The sequence below is a fragment of the Haemaphysalis longicornis genome, unplaced genomic scaffold, assembly GCF_048455015.1.
Source record: "Haemaphysalis longicornis isolate Haplotype H1 unplaced genomic scaffold, Haemaphysalis longicornis Haplotype H1 scaffold_1, whole genome shotgun sequence".
Taxonomy (NCBI): Eukaryota; Metazoa; Arthropoda; class Arachnida; order Ixodida; family Ixodidae; genus Haemaphysalis; species Haemaphysalis longicornis.
Window position 1 is genome coordinate 184,168,115 of NW_027526203.1, and position 22,902 is coordinate 184,191,016.

General features: G+C 50.3%; 1 pseudogene; it reads left to right on the forward strand.

The window, feature by feature from the left end:
- Nucleotides 1-21,255: 21,255 nt before the first annotated feature.
- On the forward strand, nucleotides 21,256-22,041 carry LOC144155931 (uncharacterized; annotated as a pseudogene).
- Nucleotides 22,042-22,902: the final 861 nt, after the last annotated feature.

Consider the following 22,902-nt stretch of genomic DNA (forward strand, 5'->3'; position numbering starts at 1 on the left):
AAGTGTTCGTGTAGTGTGCAGAACGAGACACGTGTTTGAAGTGCTGTGCGAGTGTGTTAGCCTGGTCTTCTAGTGTGCCCCTGTCGTGCTAATTAGGGGCAGGCTATGTGTGTGCTGTCCTTTGAGTTTGCGTATTCGTGTCCATACCGTGTGGGTGTCCGTTTATGAATTTACAGATGTGAGGAAGGCGCGCCAGCTCTCCCTTTTTGCCTCACGGCACACACGCTTACCCAATGCATTTGCCCTTTTCAAAGAAATAAGGTTAGAAGTTGTGGGGTATCTACGGAGGATACGCCATGCCTTGTTCTGGGCTTGCCACGCACGCCTGCAGTCGTCATTCCACCAGGGCCTCCTTGGGTTGCGCGGGTCAAATGAGGCCTGGGGAATTGACTTTTCGGCGGCGGCGAGTATGTGCGCCGTGACGAGCTGGGTTGCCTTCTGAACAGGTAAGCGTTTTATGTATGTGTAGTGTAGTTGAGATGTCTCTGTGAATGTGTTCCAGTTTCCTCTTGCTTCGATAAACTTGCAATGGAAAAGTGAACTGTTAAAACCTTTTTCTATGTTGTTAGTGAGGTAGGGAAGTGGTCACTGCCATATGGGTCAGTGCCAACATCCTACTCAAGTGATGGAAAGGTACTACAGAGGCAATAACCAAGTCAAGGTTTGAATAAGTGTTCTGTCCTATGTTATGCTATGTAGGCTTGTTTTTGTTAAATATGCATGCTCCTGAAGAAGTTAGGAATTTTTTGATTAGGTGACCTCGGGCATCCGTGCGGAGAGAGCCTTAAAGAGAGTTGTGTGCATTGAGGTCGCCTATAAGAATGAAAAGTTCTGGTAGCTGATATACAAGGCCCTCGAAATCGGAGCTTGATAGCGGGAATTCAGGAGGGATGTAGATGGAGCATATTATTATTAGCCTATTGAAAATTATGGTTCTAATGGCAACAGCCTCAAGGACAGTCTGTAATTTGGTAGGGTGACATGCCAATGATTTTCGGGCAATGATGGCCACGCTACCTGAAGATGTGCCACCACCATCCCTGTCCTTCCTAAATACCATGTAACTATTCAAGAGATTTGTGTGTTTGGAGTTTAAATGTGTTTCTTGTAGACACATCGCACTTGGCTGATCGGAATGCAATTCGTAGACATCATCAAGATTTTTAAGGAGGCCTCTACAGTTCCACTGGATGATATTTTCTTTTTCCATTATGTACATTTAAGAGCTACTGGAACGTGTGTGTGTGTTCATGTTTTATCTTTCGGGGCTTGTATCCTTAGAGCGGGTTTTTGGGGCTTTTTTGTTGGTTTGGACGCCGCAGCCCGTTCCTTGCACTGCGGTGCAGGCAGGAACGGTTCGACATCCATTTCCTCAACAGATGTCCGAGGAGTGCCCGGCGGACCCTGCCCTATGGACTTGGCACCCTTTCGGGTGCCCTTGGTTTCAGCAGCCACCGTTGCGGGCGTCGGGAGCGCCGCAATCGGGGCAGGCGGTGGGGCTTGGATGGGCGCCGCTGCGGGCCCTCCCGTGTCCATCTCCTTTGTGTCCTCAGGTGTCCCTAGGGCCGGTGGAGAGGAAACTGTGAGATCGGCAGAGCTCCCAGCGGCGATCGCAATCGCCACATTCACTGGAGTCACCCCAACTGGCGATTCCTCGTGATTCTGGACTGCTGAAGGCAGTCCTGCAAGAGACGGGGCCGCCCCTACAGGGGTTGTACAGGCAGCAGGTAGCTGCTCAACCGGGGGTTGGGACAGCAACACGTCAGCAAGAAGGCTGTTGTGTTGCCGTGCTGACCAAATGCCGCCCCAACCCCCTGCGGGCAGCGTCTGCGTACAATGTGGCCGAAAGCCGCTTGTGCTTTTAGCGCGCTTCTGAAAAGGTGATGTTTTCATTCACTTTTATATGGATGATTTCCTTTACGGCCTTGAAGTTTGTACATGCAACATGCACGCGAATAAGCAGCGTGTGGTCCGCTGCAATTCGGGCACTTCAGTGTGGTGTTTTCACAGTCTCATGACGAGTGATCAGTCTCGGCACGTTTGACACATGTCAACTTTCCTCTGCATGATAGGGTTCCATGGCCATACCGTTGGCACTTAAAGCAGCGCCTCGGATTTGCTACATACGGTGGTACATTGCAGCTGAGAAAACCCACTTTGACCTTTTCTGGTGGCATTGTGCGATCAAACGTTAGGAATAGGTGCTTTGTCGGACTTTCTTGATTCGCTCTCCGGATTACGATTCGCTTCACTGCAGTTACTCCTTGAGGTTGGAGCGCCGCAAGAAGATCTTCCTAGGTCTCAGACTCTAGATCTTTCTCTGATATGACTCCCTGCGAGGAGTTGAGGGTCCGGTATGATGTCACAGTAGCAGTCAAGTCAGCCAACGTGGTCTGTTTCAGTAAGTTCTCACTCTGATTTTTCCTTTTTACTTCGACCAGTACATCACCTGATGAGAGTTTTTTTGCATCATAGTGTGACCCAACAACAGACGCGATGCATTTTGCCAATAGAATGACAGACTTCTTTGCAACAGGGTGGTTCTGCAGAATGAATGACAAGGAACTTGTCGAAATGTTCCGATTTACCTTTAGGTATGACTTCGGCGCGGCCACTTTTGGGGGGCCGATCATTGGATTGGGGGGATAGAGAAAAAAAGCCATATTGAAAAAAAGCAGGGGACGGCGGTACTTCCTTCGCTCGGTTTACCCTGATGCCGAGAGAGGTTCCGGAGCTCCCTGCCTGGTAAACAGACAGGGAGCTCATCCGCCGTATAGCTTGACCATGGCTCCGACGGCCATCGTTTGTGGTTTCTGCCCTTCAGCTTAAAACTCCTAGCCACGGTAGATTACAGCATGAGTATGAAGGCTCGGGGTCCGCGGTGTCGCCAATACCGTCACCAAAATTACTCAAGGTGCCCCGTGCGGGGGGAAATTCTTGGAGGGAAAGAATGAGAGCATGTTTGTTGCAACGCCGCGTGGCCTACAGCAAGGTTCTCAGAAACGCTGGAAGCACAACAGGCGGTGAGAGAAGTTCGAAGGTATCTGCAAGCCCCAGGTCAAAAGAAAAGGGAAAATAACTAGGTCAAGGAAAAAAGAAAAAAAGAAAAACCACACACACACACGCACACGCGCGCGCACACACACACACACACACACACACACACACACACACACACACACACACACACACACACACACACACACACACGCACACACACACACACACACACACACACACACACAATAACCACACAAGTGAAATGGCACGTGTCGCCAACAGCAACATTCCTTGAACAGGCCTTTTCTGAACCTCAAAAATGAAAAAATAAAGTTAAAAGGACGTACGGGGCCCAAGACAAAGCGAGCAAAAAATACAGGCAAAAAATAAAATGGAATTCCAGAGCAAAGGTTGGAAGGATGCCTGTGCGTACTAAACTGAAATCTAAGGAATGAAAAGAAAAGGAATTAGGTGACCACAGAAGGAGCAAAGGGAGGGGTCATATTGTTTGGATAAAATACAAGTAAGACAATGCCTAAGTTATATTCCTTGTGAATATCGCAAGGATTCCAAGTTTCCCCTAGACGAATTAATTCCAGCAAGTTCCATGGAGCTGAATTTGTGAATTAAATGGGATTCTTTGTATTTTCTGTCCCTAAGAGACTTAAAGTTTGGATGAAGTATATACAACTTAAGGTCTCAAAATTGTGGCCTGATTGGTTGAAATTCCGCGCTACAGCTATGAAGGATTTGCTAAGAGTATCTGCCCGGGGACCGTTAAGACGTAGGCTCATAGGTTGACTAGTTTCGCCTATACACTGTTTGTGACACATTCAGCATTTTAACATATACACAATGTTGGATGAAGTGCACGTAAAACCTAAATTAATCTTGTTAACGTAATTGCTGGCTGTGCTTTTTGGAATGCAGTCTGTCTGCAGGTGCCTGCAAGTCTTGCGTCTGGGACGGAAACAGCTGGCTATTACTGGTTGCTTTGAAGGCCCTGTTTTAGCATACACTAAAATATCTTTTAGATTCCAATTTCTCCGGTAGTTAACCCTTGGTGCTTCCGGGAACGTCTTTTTAAGTCGGTCGTTACTGGCTAAAGTGGGGTAGTATTTCAGCACGATATTGTTGAAGCTAGGGAGGGCGTTTGAAAATTTAGTTATTAGGGCAGACGGCCTGGCGCATTCTTCTTGTCGCTGTTTGTTGAGCACATCGTCCCTTTTGAGATTAGATGCACGTTGGCACGCCTGATGGAGCGAGCTTTTAGGGGAATTCCAGTTGATAAGAGTGGACTTGAGTTCGTCTAGATGCTTTACGTAGTCCCTGTCATCACTGCATGCTCTTCAAAGTCTGGTGGCGTGTCCTACAAGGATCCCTTGTTTACAGTGTCTCGGGTGATGGCTTTTATAATCTAGATACTGCTGCCTGTCTGCTGGTTTTCTAAAAAGTTTGGTTTTAAGTTAACCGTTGTCTAGAGTGATGGTAGTATGCAGGAAGTTCACTTCTTTTTCAAAACGCTGGCATGACAATTTAATAGTCGTATGCGAGGAATTGAGATGAGATATAAACGTTTCTAGAGTCGCGCGACCATGTTCCCAAATAATGAAGATGTCGTCTATGTAGCGGAGGTAAGCCTGAGGTTTATGCGGAAAAGAGCTTAACAGGGTGGCTTCAAGTTGCCCCAGGAAAATATTGGCATAGGTCAGTACATAGCCCCTCACAGAGTAGCCTTCACAGACGCAGCCCTGGTCTGTGCAGGTGAAGTGGTAGCCGTGGCATTTACTGGGACGACAACTCGAAAGTAGCTTCTCTTCGCACCCCTGTCAGTGAAGAAATTCTGACCGGTGAGCAGGTGGCCATCGCTCTGGCCATCATACAGCATCCTCGCTACATCTACACCGACTCCCAAGACGCCTGCCGTGCCTACCTACGTGGTCGCATTTTCCCTGATGCTCATCACATCCTCGACACCCACCACCCACTAGAAAGGAACCGGACCATCAGCATCATCTGGACTCCGTCCCATACTGAGACCGAAGTGAGAGGCAATGCCCGAGCCCATCACTTGGCACGCGAAGAAGCTAGCGCCCGTGCCGTGGTTTCGGGGGACGAAGATCCGGAAGAGCGGCTGGACCCACGTACCCCCTCACCACCTTTAGGAGCATTACAAAACATTATCGGGAGCAGCGGCGCACTCTACCACCACCTCATCATTTGCTTGACAAGGGGGAGCAAGTCAAGTGGCGTCTGCTCCAGAGCAACACCTACCCGACACCAGCCAGAATGAACCTGCTCTACCCCTCACCCGCATGTCCCAACTGCCAACAGGCCCGCGGCACCATCTACCACATGGTCCTTGCCTGCCCCGACCATCTGGCACCACAAGACGCTGCACGACTGCGAGACCACCCCAACACCTGGGAGACGGCTATCAGGGCCTCGGACGCGGAGGGTCAGCGCCAGCTGATATCCTTAGCGGATGAGGCCTGCAGGACCAATGGGACCCTGGACGTAAGGACCAGCCCAGGTTGATCCCCTGAAGTCCTATATGGCTTCAATAAAGTCTATTCCTCCTCCTCCTTGCCGCGAATGGAGTACCCATGCTGGTTCCAAAAACTTGAAAGAAGTAAAACGAGTCAAATTCAAAATAATTCAGAGTTGAAACAAGTTTTAACAAAGTTATGTACACTTTTGGCGCATGTTGGTTCGGGTTCTCTAATAAAGCTTTTGAAACAGCTTCGATTCCTTCGACGAAAAGGATGTTTGTATACAAGGCGGTAACGTCAAGAGTAACAAGGAGGGTTCCGCTGGGTAAACGCCCACCCTTATTTATCTCTTCTATTATGCGGAGGAAGTGGGGAGTGTCCTGAACGAATGATGGAAGAAGAGCCGGAATGTCGGATTGGTATGATGATTCAAAAACAGAGATAATGCTTAGGTTGGGGTATTGTTATTCGAAACTATGGGTCTGCCAGCAATTTAGGCAGTAAACAATGATTCTACGGGAACTTTGTGGACTCTTGGGAGGTGGTAAAAACGTCCTGCCTGCTTATTATTCGGTTTCATGAAGTTTGAGTCAGTGATCGTTATTAATTCTCTAGATGGCAGATCTGCGAGACTCTGAAAAATTGTTAGTCTGTACCAGGAGTACAGACTAACAATTCTTCAGAGCCTCGGATCGTTATCTAAGGGCTTGTAGTGTGTGGTCTCTCTACCTCACAATATGCATAACGCTAGCTTTGCACAAGGCAGGCATTCATGCACACTGCGAGGAACCACCGCGGGTTCGAGCTATTTGAGCACGCTCACGATACTGAAACGCCGTCGCGCCAACTTAACACCGCCTCTGTTGGGCAGGTGGAGAAAGGGGCGGCAAAGGAATATGCCCAGGGTACGGAGGGAAGACGTTTATTTTATACTAACGTTCTAGTCACATATTTTAGAGTCCAAATTACACAATTTACAGTACAGGTACGTACTTCCCGTTAGGTGAAAGGGGCGATGGGGCGCCACGCGCTAGTGCGCACGTTTCGTCGGCGCAGAGCCAATGGGCTCTTCTGTCAGGGCAAATTCCGGGGTGCGCGCACGTTGTGCGCGCGCGCATCGCCGTGCTGGCCAGATCGGCTCGCAGCAGCGAGGGAGACGGGGCCCATTCGCTCACAGGCGCGTACTGCACGGCGTGATCGTCGAGTGGTAGGTACGGCCTTACTATATGCAAGCGTAGGGGCGACAGGAGCAGCCTTAGGCACGGGCCGCAGCCGGAAGGGCTGGTGGGCTTTCGCCGGCGCCACAGAGTTGCAGCCGGCTGGTAAAGAAAGCGTCACATACCTTCGGCCAACGCCTTCGGCGTCCTGGAAGCGTCTCTCCGAACGGGCCCCCGCGCAGGGCGCGCGTTCGCGTCCCCGGCGAGGGTCGGGTTCGGGCATCGTTCAAACGGACCAATGAGGTGAGGTTAGCTCCGCTACCAGGGCGGAGCGCCCGCTGCGTGACAGTGTTTTATCGCCGCAACGGTCTCTGGAGGCTTCACCTCACGCAAGAGTTTGAGAGACGGCTCGGCTCTACACAGAGGCGCCAAGACGAGCCGGAATTTCGGAGGAGAGAGGGGAAAAGCGCCGCGTGATGGCACAAACCCAGTGATCGCGCAATGGCCTGGGCGTCAGGATCCCCACAAGTGGCAAGGGTTGTTAAGCTGCCTAAAAGCTTCATTTTTGTGTTTTCGCATTGGTAAAGCAACGAAGCTACCACCTTTGTCGGCTGGCCTTTGTGACTATGTCGGTTCTGGCTAAAAGGCTATTCAGGGTAACTTCTTCCGACGGAGTTAGGTTCTTGCGCTTGTTTGATTGCTTAGTTATTGTCAATTTTAAATACAGATCTAATTCTGGAGATTGATCTACATCTTGAGTCCAAGTGCTAGGTGGGCGGAGGGTGTGCTCTTTAATGTTAGGTTGGTCCTGTTTTTCGGAAAAAAACTTCGTATATATATATATATATATATATATATATATATATATATATATATATATATATATATATATATATATATATATATATATATATATATACACATCAGGGTACCAAAACCGAACCGAAAACCGGAACTGAACCGGTATTTTTGCCGGACCTGAACCTGAACCCGAACCGTTGAACCCGAGCACGGTGAACCCGAACCGGAACTCAACCGAAAAAAGAAATAACGGTTACCGGTTCATGCCGGAACGGTTCGACCCTCCGTTGTTGATATTGCACAGTCAATGCAATTCATTCAGGCCTTTTTTTTTTTTTCACGTACCACCAAATTCGTACCCGCTCGCGCACTTTCCACTTCAGACAATTGATCATTATCACGCTCAATGTAACAACAGGGGAAATGAATGAGCACCAATGTAGCAATGGTCTGTTGCTGCTGGAAGCGCGAGCGTAGTGCAAGCTGACCAAACGAAATGTCATTCTCGGCAGCTTGCAAGAGATATAAAACGACTTTGCCCTTCCCTAGCTGCGACTTTATTGGAGCAATCAGGCTGCAGGAGTGCTCCACTGCGCAACAGCGAAAGCCCACACTCGATGTGTGCAAACGTTTTGCGTTTCATATTTTTTTTAAAAGGTCCGACACCTGCAAGTTGTAAATAATTGACAAGTGTGACCACAGGAGCTGCTCAGTGGCTAGGCCGTTTGCTGCTGACCACAAGTGGCCTCGATCTCCCTTCTCCACGACCGTTTTTCTGAAGTAGATGGAAATCGAAAACATCCGTGTATCGAGATTTTCATCCACGTTTAATATCACCAGCTGGTTAAAATAAGTCTGCCGGCCTGCAACGTAAGCTGCGCCTCGGAGCAGAGATATAGCAGGGGGCATCAAATGCGCCAGTTTTTTTTAAATATGTGTTTACACGGACAGCAACAAAAAGGAAAAGGCGAATCACGTGTTTTTAAATTATTACGCAAAAAGTAAGTAAAACCGAATAAGTAAAAAAAGCCCCAAAACATGGATATTGCTCTATACTTTTCTTTGCCCTGCCTTTCACAACCAAACGTGTCATCAATGCGAAGGAAGTGAGTTCTTTGGTCAGTTTTTGAGGACAGTACAGTGGACAAGTTCCGTTTTTACAGATACAAATAACAACAGATATGTCAGGGAAAGCTGTTAAGGTGCGCACTTAATCCCATGCCAAGAAACTCAAGCCATCGACCTTGTCTTGGAAGCAGAAACAGTAATAAAGCAGATGACACGTGTAGAAAGGCAGGCCGGTAGCTCACACTGTCCCATTCACCCAGCGATCATCTTTTCTGCTTATTCTGCAGTTTTTTCTCTTTCAGATCTGCTTTTTTTCGAAGGTGCACTTGTACTGATTGCGCAACACGCTACATTACTTCTACTGCTACTCCTTCCGGAATGGAGTACTGCTGTGGACGAATTAAAGAGCGTCTACCCAAACAAGTCCCATCTCATCTCCGCACGTCAAATTTCCCTTTCATTTTGTAACAGCATAATCTGTTATAAGATTCCGCAATGTAGCACACGCAACGATGGCCGGGGGTCAGGCGCGGTACGATGACATACTGATTGTAATGCACACATCCGGTATAGCTATCGCAAAAGGAATTGCAGTAGTCAGAGCAATAAGGCAGTGAGTGAGCGTCAACTAAAGCTTACTTTTAACAAAAGTGTGGCTAACACATTCGACAAGGTGACAACTAACAAATTATTCAGGGTGACCAAATCATCTAATTGATTGGTAGTATTTATGTCCCTGTTGTAGGATTTTACTGCGAAGCAGTATATGTCTAACCCCCCCCCCCCCCCCCCGCCCCCCCCCCTTCCCTTAGTTTTCATTCCCGTGTCATCAATTTACTCAGCGCCGCTCCGGGAGTTCTCCTCACCACCGCTGACACCTCTTTCACAACTATTTTCTCCCTCTCCTCCACCGATGCCCCTTTGGCAAGTTGCGCAGTCGGCAGCTAACGGCGGTAGTGCGGTTATCAGATGATTGCGAAAAATAAACAGAAGCACGGGTGGGCGTCAAAGAATGAACTGACTATTGCTACACTCCCTAATATGAAATTTGTGCGCAGCGCGAGCTGCAGTCTTAACGGTCACGGCGCATTTCTGCTGCGTCCCAGGAAGTGTTCGCGTGATCAGCGAGCGTACGGCGGCGTGCGCTACTCTGCTGCTACCTCGCAGTGCGCCGCCGCCGCCGGCCAGCATGTTGCAAATCGAGTTTGAACCTCCAGCGCAAATGTCACATGTGTTCGGATTAGCCCCGCACAAGGGAGCAGCGCGCATGTTGTTGCATATCGTGTTTGAAGCTCCCGCGCCAACGTCACGTGGTTTGGATTAGCGGAGAATGGAACAGCGTCTGGGGAAAGTGTCAGGGGGAGGGCGCACTTTGGTGGCGACAAACATGTGTGAGGGAAAGGCAGTGAGAGAGATGATGCCCGCACGTGTCGTACTCCACTTCACCCTTCCCTATACCCTCCTCTCCATTTTCTTTCTTCTGTCACTGCTGCGTTCGCTCACTCGGTTACGCGGACATAAACAGACGCCTCTCCCCCCCTAAAGCGACCGAAATCTGCCGTCGCCGTTTGCACTCAAATTCAAAGGCCTTGAACGACATGTTCGCCGGTGTCTTTCAAGCCTAAGTATGCGCCATCACCGGTTGCCGGTTTATGCGAGCACGGTTTGCGGGTAGAAAAATGGAGGGGGGAGGGGGGGGGGCGTGCACGTACAGCTCGGCTTCATGCCGCTACCGATGAGAGAGAGAGAGAGAGAGAAACTTTATTGCGTGTCCGGCAGAGTGAATTAGGCCGTGGGGGTCGGCCCCGATCCCGGGCGGGTCGAGCCCGTAATGGTTTGCGCCACCGCAGGTCCTTCCCGCTGTCGGGTCAGGGCTTCCTCCACCTGCCGGACGGCCTGGAGTTGTGTGTTGTAGTCTGAGGAGGTGATGGCTTCACGCACTTTTGGTGGCAATTCTTGTGCTTCAGAGTGTGTTTGTAGGCGAGTGCAATCGTTGAGGATGTGCACTGTCGTAGCGGGGGCGGTCTTGCAGATGATGCAACGGTCGGTGTTGTATAGCGTTGGGCAGATGTATCTGGCGAGCACGGGTGTCAGGATTGAGTCCGTCTGTAGCTGGCGGTATAGCACGCCTTCGCGGCGCGTTAGTTGCGGGTGTGGGGCAGGGAGTCGCTGCCTGTTGTGGCGGTATCATCTCAGGATGTCTCCGTACGTCTCCAGTGGTACTGGTTCGCTCTCTTCGGCTCGCAGTTGGCTGTTCCGATTGCGGTCCGAGTGTTGGCTGGTGTGCGTCGCACGGTACGTAAGTCATCGCGCTGCGCGGTCAGCCTCCTCGTTCCGGTTACGGATCCGCCCCTCCGGGTCGAGCGGTCCCACGTGTGCAGGATACCAACTGATAAAGATTGGGTGCTGGCGCGTTTGTCCCGTCCTGTGGAGGAAGCGGGCCGTACTGGTGCTTGTTGTGTTGTTCGCAAAGCGGAGGATCGCTGTTCGTGAGTCGCTGAGTATCGTTCTACATCGAGGGTCGGTCGCGGCGAGGGCGATCGCGAGCTCTTCTGCGTGATGCGAGTCCGTGGCCTTGAAGCTGCCGGCCGTGCGGATTGTTCCATCGGATGCTGCGATTGCGACTGCCGTGTAGTAGTTGGGCCGGGCGCGGTCTTCCGCCGCGTCGACGTAGTATGCGGTGTTATCCGCGGCGTACGTGGAGGCTAGCGATCGGGCTCTAGCCAGCCGGCGTTCTGGATGGTGTTCCGGGTTCGTATTCTTGGGAAGTGGGCGGACTCGGAGGAGTCTGAGCATGGGTTCGGATAGGGTGGTCGTGCCCTCGGCGGGCTGGTTGCGGGGCCTGATATTCACTTGTTGCAGGATGTGTCGTCCAGAGCGTGTGGTCGACAGCCGGGCTATCTGGGACGTGTTTTGGGCTTCTGCTATTTCTGCCAGAGTGTTGTGGACGCCGAGGTCGAGAAGCCGGTCTGTGCGTGAGTGCTGGTAGAGGCCGATCGCTGTTCGGTAGGCTTTGCGTATTGCCGCGTCAATTTTCTCACGCTCGGCCTTGCTCCAGTTGTGGTACGGGGCTATGTAGGCGACGTGGCTGATAGCGAAAGACTGCAGGAGTCTCAGTACATGTGCTTCTTTCATGCCGGCGTGTCTCGATGAGACCCGGCGGATCAGCTGCGTGGCCGCGGTGATCTTGGTGAGGAGCTTGTTGACTGTGAATCCGTTGCGTCTGTGCGCTTCGATGAAATGCCAGTTGGACTGGTGGGAGATTTAGATGTCGAAAATACGTGGCTCAATGTGGTTAGTCGGCTATCCTCCTCAATCGGGTGGTTCGGGTGTGGTTTCATGTGTTACACGGACATCTTGATTGATTGATTGATTGATTGATTGATTGTAGGGTTTAATACGCCAACGCAACGCAGGCGATGAGGCGCGCCGTAGTGGAGGGCTCCGGATTAATTTTGACCGCCTGGGGATCTTTAACGTGCGCCGAAATCTCGAACACACACGGACATCTTACACACAGTAAGATGTATACAAGATGGAAGTAAAGCGGACAGCCACATGTTTGTACGCGAGAATAGAGCTCAAGGGCTTTCAGGTCTTAAATAGTTATGGGACGGATGCATGCCGTTCGTTTGGCCCGAACACAAGCGCGAATGGGTGCAAAAACAACGGAAAGCTGTTGGCACCGCCGTTACTGCCTCAAGTTCAGCTCGTGGAGTAGCGGCGAAGCCCTCCCGGATGAACAGCAAATTGCCCGCTTGGAACGCCGGCGTGAGCCAATAGCACTTCTTCGGAGGGCTTTCAGGGAATATTTTCGACGGCGTCTGTCACCACGCGCGCACATGACCACTTTCCGGTTTATGCAGTGCGCAGGTTTGTAGCGGAGGATAGTGGGAGGGAAGAGGGAAGGCGTGTACGCGCAGCTATTGGTTTCATGCCCGTATACTGATGGATGGCATGTGCGTTGTGCTGGTGGGAGATTTAAACGCGGACGTTAAACGGCCCAATGGGACCTGCCCGGAGTCCTTAGTGGTAGAGCGGGTTGGGTTTGTGTGTTAGGCTATGTTCAGATTAGCGACGCAAAACCCGTCACGTGATCTATGGACGTAAAAAAAATGCCATATCTCGCAGTTCGGTTGACTGAGACGTGAAATGACGTCATTCTTCAAGGTTATTACGACAGTTGCGGCAACAGTCTGAACCCGGCCTTACAGAAACAGTAAGATGCTTACGACGCGGGAGAGACACGGGACACAGGCAGTTCCATGTTTATCTGCAAGAACAAAGCTTGGGTCCACCAGAGGTTAATTCAGCTAATTGGCTAGGAAATATGCTCCATCGCAAATTACGATAAGCGTGTTTTGTTTCGTGCACCCCGTGGACTGCGTCCAGCTTTGCAGGTCATCCGTCTTCATAGAGTGGAAGGGCACTAATTTTTTTTTTAAGATTCTTTGTGTTCGGACACATACCAAGGAAAGCTCATTCATTGTTGCTTTCGAGGTCCGCTTAAGCTGAGCGCGGTGCCTCAGACTCCCTTGGTCTCTTTTATCTCTTTGCCCACGTTCTTGGTCTCTTTGCGTCGCCCGGAGACAGTGACGTAAACGCGATTTCATGTCGAGGGGGAAAAGGAAAGGTAAAAGCATGAAAGTATTAAAAAGTAAAATAAGCAGCAACGAAACAAAAATGTAAAGAGCAAAAGCCAAAAATTATTTTCGCTAAAAATATCGCGATGATGTCGTGCTCTACGTAATTGACCGATTGTTCTGTTAACTTTTTCCCTGGTGAAATCGCGAAACGGTTCATCTTCATTGTGAGAGTAACATAGCAGCCACATATGGTTAGTGCGTATAGCTTGCGACAGTGTCACTGAAATAATTTTTGGTAGTCGTTATTCAATAATAGTCAGTTTCCTTGCACGACCGCTGCATACGCCAGCATCTCGAGGCCACAACGAATCAATACATTCACTGAGCCCGTTCACTTAGGGCAAACAGATTTTTCGAGTTTTTTCGAGACGCGTGAGCGGCCCATCTCGCGCCGAAGGTACGATGCTACATGTGAGCCTGTGAGCACGACAGGCATCTCTGTTTTGCTGCATCCTCAAGGCATAATATAGTTTATCAAGGTAAAAATTTATTGCACTTACAAGAAATGAATTTCGTTCGTCTCGAACAGATCCCCATACGACCAAACTTGTGGTCGATCTGGCGGCAGGCGGCTATCGCGGATCCCGCGTCGAAACATTTATTTCGCGTCGCCTAATCAGGTTAGGCATTCATTGTCTTTTTAATTCAGAACTCTACCTCGTCAAAACATGACAATATTTCTCAGCAAGAAGATTTCCCTCTGCCCCCCCCCACTACACCCCCCCCCCCCCGCGCACCGTATTTCACTGGACCAAATTTCTGCTGATGCTGCATGATCTATCAGATGGTTAATATGATGATGATGATAGTTGGGTTTTATTGGCGCAAGGCCGACTATGGGCAAAGAGCGCCAAAGAAGAAGTTACTGAATTATGATGAGACCGTACATACTAAAACATGTGACTAAAAGTAAAGGTGATGCAAAACAAAAGACAATGGAGATGGCTGGTGTATAGGGCCAGGGTGATTACACATGATATGACAAGAGCTGCAGAAAGTTTACCTCAGCTAAAAACTTAAAACACGTTGACTAGAAAACATTGGTTCGTCGGCTAAAAAGTATGATGGGTGCAAAGGAATGTGTTGTCTGTATAATTCCGGGAAATGTTTGTGTCGTGTTGTGTCAAGTGCCTTGCATGTGATTAGTATGTGGACTACGGATAGGCCCTTTCCACACCTGCTACACGTGGGTCCCGAAGTTCCAGTGAGCAGGTGGGAGTGCGTCGCATGTTTGTGGCCTATCCGCAGCCTAGCCAGGGCGACTTCAGTGTATCTGTTGTGTGAGTCAGTTATGTAGCGTCCAAGTTGTGGTTTTATTATGTGTAGTTTGTTGTCTGTTTGTTGACTCCAGTGTAATTGCCATGTGTTACGAAGCTGTCGTCTGATGTGTGTCTTTAGGTCGGTGTAAGGTACTGTTGTAACGTCAACTGTAGTCATGAGAGCAGCATCACCAGCCATTTGGTCGGCGGCCTCATTGCCAGGGATTCCACAATGCCCTGGTACCCAGCATATAGTTATTTCAAGATTTGAGGCATATGCAGACATTAGTACCTTGAAAAGAGCATTTATGACATAGTTTTTAGATGACCTTCCAAATGACAGTGCCTGTACAACGCTTTGAGAGTCTGTGTACACAATGGACTTGGGAATTTTATTTTTGATGATGTGGTTTGTAACGAGTAAAATGCCATATGCTTCTGCCGTGTAAATACTGTTATGAAAATTCATTGTTTTGCTTACTCTAAAATTTGGTCCGTGCACTGCACAAGATACCGTAGAACCAGTTTTCGACGCGTCGCTATAGAATTCTGCGCACCTGTACTTGTCCTGCAGGAACAGGAAGTGCTGCAGAATTGCATTCTTGGGTACCCTATTTTTTTCTACAACAGTGAATGACAGGTCGCATGATACAGGACGAAGATGCCATGGTGCGATGAAATTTTGAATGGGTGTCTTGTGCGTGTCTGAAAGAGGGACCGTGAGTGCAGAAGCCTCCTCCCTAACTCTGAGAGAGAAAGGTAAGGAAACGGATGGCCTGTTTAAAAAGAGTTGCAAGTTTGATGTATCGTTCATGATGGGATTAAAAGGATGGTTGGTAAGGGACACAATCTTAGATGCATACAGCAGGTCAACATACTCCCGCTGATGCCCTAGACACCACTTGTCGCACTCGACATAAAGGCTTTCGACAGGGCTAGTTCGGAAAGCGCCGCATGAGAGGCGAAGGCCAAGATGCAGCACTGGGTCGAGCATTCTCAGTGCGGTCTTTGTCGCCGACCCATACACGACACTGCCGTAGTCGAGCCGGGACCCCACCAACGCTGTGTACAGGCGCAGCAGGAGTTGTTTGTCGGCCCCATAAGATTGATGTGAGAGAACCTTAAGAATATTCATTGCCTTTAGGCATTTACATTTGAGCTGTTTGACATGAGGAATGAATGTAAGTTTTTCATCGAATAAAATGCCTAAAAACTTGTGCTCCTTGTTCACAGGAATTGGCACATTCGCAAGAGTGATGTCTGGGTCCGGGTGGACCCCACGCTTCCTGGAGAATACAACACAAGAGCTCTTTCCGGGATTAATTTTAAAACCATTCTTGTCTGCCCAGCCGGCAAGCTTCTTGACGCCGAGCTGGACTTGACGTTCGCAGATGGACATATTACATGATTTAAAAGATATCTGCACGTCATCTACATACATGGAGTAAGAAATTGTAGGCGGCAGTGCCTTCCCAAGGGAGTTCATTTTTACTATGAAGAGAGTGCAGCTTAGAACTCCGCCTTGCGGCACGCCATTTTCTTGCACGTGTACCTTTGACAGTGCAGAACCAACTCTGACGCGAAAGGTTCTCTCCGACAAATAGCTAGCAAGGGTGTTAAACATATTACCAGAAACACCGAATGACTTCAGGTCAGTAAGGATCCCATAACGCCAAGCGGTGTCATAGGCCTTTTCTAGGTCGAAAAACACAGTTGAACAGAACTGTTTATGCACGAAGGCATCCTTAATATACGACTCTAGTGCCACAAGTTGATCATTCGTGGATCGCCCCGCCCTGAAGCCTGCCTGGCAGCTCTCGAGAAGGCCGTTATACTCCAAAAAGTACAGGAGCCTCCGGTTTATCATCTTCTCGAGAAGCTTGCACAGGCAGCTGGTCAGGGCAATGGGTCGACAGCTAGCGGGAGAAGAAGGGTCCTTCCCTTCTTTCAAGAATGCTACAACTATGGCATCCCTCCAAGACTTTGGAATGTGCCCCGAAAGCCATATCTTGTTGAAAAGGTGAAGAAGTGTTACAAGAGTGTCTGTGTGTAAGTTCTGTATCACTGTATATGTAATGTTGTCTGGGCCTGGAGCTGAGGGTTACACGTGCTCAGAGCAGCCCTCAGCTCATGTAGTGAAAACAGGGAGTTGTAGGAAGTCTGTGATTTGTTGTTGTCACGTAGGGACTTCTTTTCAGAAGAGGCTTTATGTTTCAGGAAAGTGTTCGTGTAGTGTGCTGAACTGGACACGTGTTGGAAGTGTTGTGCGAGTGTGTCAGCCTGGTCTTCCAGAGTGTCCCCTGTTGTACTGACCAGGGGCAGGCTGTGTGTCTGTTGTCCTTTGAGTTTGCGTATACGTGTCCATACTTTCCGTGTGTCTGTGTAGGAGTTTATTGATGTTATGAATGTACGCCAACTCTCTCGTTTTGCCTCACGGCGCACACGTCTTCCTAATGCCTTGGCCCGTTCGAACAAGAGGAGGTTTCCCGACGTGGGGTACCGACGAAAGATACCCCACGCCTTGTTCTGGGCCTCTCGCGCCCGCCTACAGTCCTCATTCCACCACGGCCTCCGCTGGTTGCGCGGGGCACCAGAGACGTGGGGAATGGACTTTTCGGCGGCGTCGAGGATGTGCGCCGTGAGGAGTTGGGTAGCTTCTTCAACGTGTAGGTGTCCTATGGATGTGTGGTGTAGTTTGGATGTCTCTGTAAATGTATTCCAGTTAGCTCGTGCTTCATTGAACCTATTATGGGAAGATGAACTGCTTGGGCCTTTATCTATATATGTAAGTGAGGTGGGGAAGTGGTCACTGCCATAAGGGTCAGTGCCCACACCCCACTCGAGAAGAGGAAAGAGAACTGCGGAGCCAATCGCCAAGTCAAGACATGAGTATGTGTTGTGTCCTATGTTATGGTATGTAGGCTGTTTACTGTTGAAAAGGCATGCTCCTGAAGATGTAAGGAATTTCTCTATGAGGCGACCTCGGGCATCCGTGCGAGAAGAGCCCCAAAGAGTGTTGCGAGCATTAAGGTCGCCTGTCAGGATGTATGGTTCGGGCAGCTGGTCAACCAGCGCCTCGAAGTCAGAGCTTAAAAGTGAAACATCAGGAGGAATGTATATGGAGCATACCGTTATCAACCTATTAAATATTATCAAGCGTATTGCTACAGCCTCAAGGATAGTGTTCAGAGTGACAGGGTGGCAGGCTAAGGATTTCCGGGCAATTATGGCCACACCGCCAGAAGAGTGTGTGCAGCCATCCCTGTCCTTTCTGAAGACCATGTAACTATTCAAGAAATTTGTGTGCTTGGAATTCAAATGTGTTTCTTGAACACACACTACACTTGGCTGATTGCTATGCAGAATCTCATACACGTCGTCAAGATTATTCAGAAGGCCTCTGCAGTTCCATTGTACTATGTTCTCTCTTCCCATTATGAAGTGTTCGGAGCTACTGGACTGTGTTGTTTATGTGTCGTCTTTCGGGGCTGTGACTCTCGTCTTTTTTGGCTTGTCGGGAGGCTTTGGCATCGGGACGCGTTCCTTGCGGTGCACCGCAGACAAGAACGGACCGACGTCCATTTCATCCTCGGATGTCCTCGGAGCGCCTGAGAGATCAGGCTCCTTGGACCGCGAACCCTTTGGGGCGCGCTTTTCCTTGCCTGCAACCACCGAGGGATTCAGGAACGCCTCGGATGGCGCAGGCGGTGCGGTGGGGGTGGGAGCTGCCGCTGGCTCCCCCAAGTCCATCTCCTCTGCGCCCTCGCCTGTGGCTTGGGACGCTGGAGTGGAAGTGGAGGATGCAGCATCGCTTCCACCAGACGTGGTTGCCCCTACAGCCGCTGGTGGCTCAGCGAGCGGTGCGGAGGCGGGTTGGGCTGCCTGAGGCAACCCAGGGGGGGGGCGGCGGCGGGACCAAGTCCGACTCGCGGTACTGGGTCCCCGCAGAAACCAGACGCCGCTCCGCCCCCCGGCGAGCTGCGTCGGCGTACCTCCCCAGAGGGAAAGAGGCGAACCTCTTCCGCACCTCTGGGAAAGTGATGTTTTCTGTTACCTTGATGTTGATTATCTTTTTTTCTCTCTGGAACATTTCACACGTGCGGGAGTACGCAGCATGAGGTCCATGACAGTTGCTGCACATTAATTGTTCAGCCTGGCAGTTATCTGTCTCATGATCTTGCGATGAACATTTCGCACACGTCGTTTTTCCACGACAGGAGGTGGTGCCATGCCCGAACCGTTGGCACTTGAAACAGCGCCGCGGGTTCGGGATGTACGGCCGGACAGAACAATGAATGAAACCTGCTTTGATGGATTCGGGGAGTGAGGAACGGTCAAATGTTAAGATTATATGCTTTGTGATGATTTGCTTATCATCTCGCCGCATGGTGATGCGCCTCACTGCCGTCACGCCCTCGCCTTTCAGACCTTCGAGCAGATCGGCTTCTGTCTCATTTATCAGATCTGGCTCAGAGATCACACCCTGAGAGCTATTGAGGCTACGGTGGGGTGTGACTCTGATGTCCAGATCTGCCATGCGATTCTGGGTAAGGAGGCTTGTGGCTTGCTGGTGAGTGTTCACCTTGACCAGGACTTCGCCGGTTCTCAGTTTCTTGGCTTTGAAAGACTTGCCCAGGATTCCTTCAAGGAATTTGGTGATAAGGAACACTGACTGGGAGGAGATAGGATTCGACTTGTTAACAGATTCAACAATCAAGAATCGCGGATAGTTATCTGGCTTTTGGTGTGCAATTGTTGGCAAGGGTGGGAATGTAGCTTCGGTGCGGCCCCTTTTCGGGGGCCGATCACGTTTGGAGGGGGGTTTGGAAAATGCAATGTGATACATATGAAAGCAGGGAGACGGGGGTACTTTTTCCTTTGACCTTACCCTGGTAGTCAAAGAGGTCCCGGAGCTCCCTGCCTGGTAGACAGGCAGGGAGCCCATCGGCCGGAGCTTGACCAAGGCTCCGACGGCCACCGTTTACGGCTTCTACCCTTCACCTTTAAACACCTCGCCACGGTTGGACACGGCTTATGTTGGGAGCTCGGGGTCCGCGGTGTCGCTGCTCACCGTCACCATGAATACTCAAGGTGCCCCGTGCGGGGTCAGATGGTTGATAAACAGCATCGTTTCATGGCACTTATCAGCGCGGACTGCCAATGTAGACGGGTATGACTGCGCTTTGAAGAACAGCAGAAGTTCGAGAATGGGAAATGTTGCTATGAGTAAGAGCAGACCATGTCGCTCCTTTGGCTGCCAGCCTCTTCGGCACATTCCGCCCAACGATCCACAATACCCGCCGAATTTACCTCTTTGGGGAGTCGGAAAAGTCTGATGGCTCTGATTTTGCTCGCACGATTTGCATAGCCGAGAGCACAGCAGCCCAGCGGCACCAGAAAAGCCAACACATAAACAAAAACTCCACTTTTGCGCGCGTCTAATGCAGCCTCACTGCATACGCCCCGCGCGCCGGTCCGAATGTTTTGCCAACCGCCTCCCTGCCACACCCAGCACGTGCGCTCGCCGTGACGGTGCACGGCCGCCGCGTGACGTGCCCCGGGAGAGGACCATTCACAAGGTGCCCCGCGCGGGGCATCAGTAAGCTCACATCCTGTGGTGCATTGTGGGCCTCCTCAGTGAGTGACCTGTACGTGGTCTGTGTGGTTCTGAAGGTTAGGTTAATGAGCAGCGGGAAACGTATGCCCGTCACTTTGCAAGCACGCGTTCCGTTTGAGCAGCCTGGCAAAAAAAGATTAAATGGCATGAAGTGGTGAGAGTGACTTGAGCGCGAGTGAATTTACCGGGCGCTTGTGCCCCTAGCCGAGATATATCGCATTGTGTTTGCACCTGATTACGGCTCGACAGGAGGATTCAAAGCTATAGCATTGCGCTCAAAGAAGGGACATGTCCCGCGTTCTGTAAGGCGCGATTTGTATCGTGTGCTTTTGGAGAACAGGTGAATAGGAAATAGTGAAGCTGAAAAAAAAGGGAGTCATTTACCTCATGGGTAACAGTTCTTGGGCTGCACTATATTTTGGTGATCGTATCTTAAAAATCCTGGGCCATCTCCACTAACGTGAAACCTGGGGCAGGGGGGGGGGGGAGGGGACGTGCAGTGTATAAGAGTATTCTTGGCGCCTTGGCGTTTTTGCCAAGGGAGATGAAACCACATTAGGGGGTAGAGGTACACAGCTTTGCTGTAAAGTCTCGTGTCTGAAGCACGAAGCATTCCAGCGCGAGGCGTAAACGAGTGTCCCGGTGCTTTTTAGTACGCGTTACGTTCTAGCGCGCGACGTAAACGAGTTCCCCGGTGTTTTAGTACCGTGACAACATCAAACGTCGGTTACGACGACGACGACCTAAGACGCCGACAGCCCGAGCCCCGAAGGGTCTTCGTCCCTAAAAGTCAAGAAATCTTGTCGCTGAGCCCACAGGACGCACGACAGCCGCAAGAGTCGAATGACAAATGCAGGGCCCTCACCTAGTTCTGCCAACATGATTGCCACAGAAGCCCAAGCTGCCGATGCACCTCTCCCAGTATGCCCCGCGGCAGCAGACGAGCTTTCCGTCTGCGACGGTGTTCTGCTGAAAGGCGCCCAGATAGTCATCCCACATTCCCTTCTGCCGGCTGTCTTGACGCTGTTGCACGAAGGACCCGAAGACATCAACAGGACAAAAACCCTTACTTTAGAGTCTGTCTGGTGACCTGGAATTTCAGCAGACATAACCTCTTTGGTAAGCAACTGCGACCAGTGCGCCTCCACTCGTGTGAACCTTGGAGAGCCCCAGGCCACCACGATCCCAACGGGACATCCATGGGGACTTGTCGGCATGGACCTGTTCGATCTCCGCGGCCAGACCTTTATCTCGGTTGTTGACTATTCCAGGCACCCAAAAGTTGTTACCTTGAGGAGTACGACGGCTCAGGTCTTCATCGGCGTCCTCAAAAGCATCTTTACCCGCCACGGGATTCCTCAAGAGGTCCGATCGGACAACAGTCCACCATTCTCCTCGTACGAGTTCGCAGTGTTTGCGGCATCTTACGGTTTTCACCACGTCACCAGCAGCCCGCACTATGCCTAATCGAACGAACAGGCGGAGAAAATAGTCAGGACCATTAACTAGTTGTTCAGAAGAGCAACAGATCCTCATGTGGCCTTCCTCAGTTACCGGGACACCCGAGGAGTCGATGGCTTCAGCCCGTCACAGCTCTTGATGGGTCGACAACTCCGAACTAAAGTTCTGAAGCAGGACTCCCAGCTACGTCCTCACTGGCCATCGAGGAAAGACGTGAGGAGCAAGGATGCAGCCTACACACGGAAGCAGACCACGGACTTTAACAGGCGTCACGGAGCTCGAGACCTGCCATCGCTCCAAACAGGCCAGTGTGTCTGGGTGCGACCCGAGCAGGTCAAGGCTACAGTGCTGAGTCCAGCACGACGACCACGTAGTTATGTCGTGAAAACGGAGCAAGGTGGCATTTTACAACACAACCGGCGTCACCCAGCGCCTTTTGCACCTCCTGCTCCAAGGGTGGAACGACCGCCCCATGAGGAGCAAGAGTCACTTCTCCTTCCGGAACCTCAGCCTGCCTCTTGTAGGCGGAGACCACAGTGATGGCGCGGTGCGAGCACGAAGTTGCCGCCGTGTTGTGCCTCTGGACCGCCGGAAGTGTTGTGTTGTGTTTCATGGCACATAAGCAACTCAGGCTATCATGCGCCAAACATAAGGTTTTTTTTGTTTACTTTAATGGATAATGACTCATTGCTTTAACACATTATTAACACATTTAGGAGGGATGCTTATTTAAAAAAAAACTAAAAACGGAGTAAATTTTAACCAGTGCATCCTCTCCTAAGAGTCGACTGGAGTGAAAAGGAATGTGTTGGCTAAAGAACAGCCTAAAAGGATTTTTCGCTCAGGACCTCAAATTTCGCACAGGAGGGTAAGATGTGGTTTACTCTTAAACTCTTGAGGTCCACATTTTTCACATTCACATTCTTCACATCTCGGTTTATCTTGTTGCGTCAGAAGACAGTTATGTGTCAGATGTGTATGTCCTATGCGGAGGAGGCATAAAATGATTTATGTAAGGCGTTCTTCATGTCTGCTTTATTCCCATGCTGATAAGTGGGCTTAACCACGTGAAGTTTGTTGTTAGTTTCATTATGCCACGAGGACTGCCATTTGGCTATCAGTTTACTTCGTATAAATTTCATGCAATCGCTCTGAGGGATTTGTACTTGCTTTATGGTTCTGGTACTAGCCCGTGCGGCACATGCATCGGCTCTCTTATTTCTATTAATTCCTACATGGCTAGGGACCCAGCAGAATTTAATGTTGTATCTTTGAGCTTCGGCTGTCATTACATTGTGTATTATGTCTCCTACTATAGGGACCGCATTTCTTAATGCAGCGCTGTGATAGCGCTGAAAGAGTCTGTTTGGACAGCACTGTTTTTATTATTTTTCTTTATTA